Consider the following 879-nt stretch of genomic DNA (forward strand, 5'->3'; position numbering starts at 1 on the left):
AATATATATTTTAATTTTTATAAAAATAAATCTTTTGTTACTACAGTTACAGATTATTTATTGGGTTGCTATGGAAACAACCCAAGTTTTATTAATTCAATATTATTATATAATTTAATTGAAAATAAGATGTTTAACATTATTATCATAAAATGTTCGGAATATTTGACTATGGGAGAAAGCATTGGTTATTTATATAAGAGATGAATTTTTTAATATAAACCAAAACAAAAACAATTTAAAATTTAAAAGATAACATAAATTTAAACATTAAATAAAACTGAAAGAAGATACCTACATGTATATTTTCTTATATTGTAATTATTAATTCTTTTCTATATATAAACATTACAATTGTTTTGAATTTTTTAAAATTTTAATGTTCTGTTAATTCTAAAATGTTTTTCCATTTAACCCAGACGAAGCCCTGCAAAGTGGGGCGAAACGTTGGTTTACAATAAATAGTTTTCTTTTTACTGTTTTGATACCTCTATTGACCGCCACCTGGACTATCCTCCAACAAATTAAATTAAATTTTATAATTTCATAAAATACTTGTGGTTGGATCTTGATTGAAGTTTGAAAATGGCCAAAACATCGCTAAAATATGGAGAATATATGCATAAATACATATAGAATAGAAATGCTCCAAATAAAATTTTTAAAAAAATTTACTATCATATATTTTTTATTGTAAACAATGAGATTTTTTTCTTATGATGATAAGGAATTTTTTCTTAATCATTTTTATTAGCATTTGGTAATTATAAACTACTTCTCCGTTTATTGAAAAATAAATTTAAGTAATTATAAATAAATTTAAAAAAAAAAGTTAGCGAGCCTTCATGAAATGAAATTAATGATATTCATTAAATAGAT

This window comes from Halyomorpha halys, unplaced genomic scaffold (genome assembly GCF_000696795.3).
Source record: "Halyomorpha halys isolate HHAL.00 unplaced genomic scaffold, Hhal_1.1 Scaffold206.1, whole genome shotgun sequence".
Taxonomy (NCBI): Eukaryota; Metazoa; Arthropoda; class Insecta; order Hemiptera; family Pentatomidae; genus Halyomorpha; species Halyomorpha halys.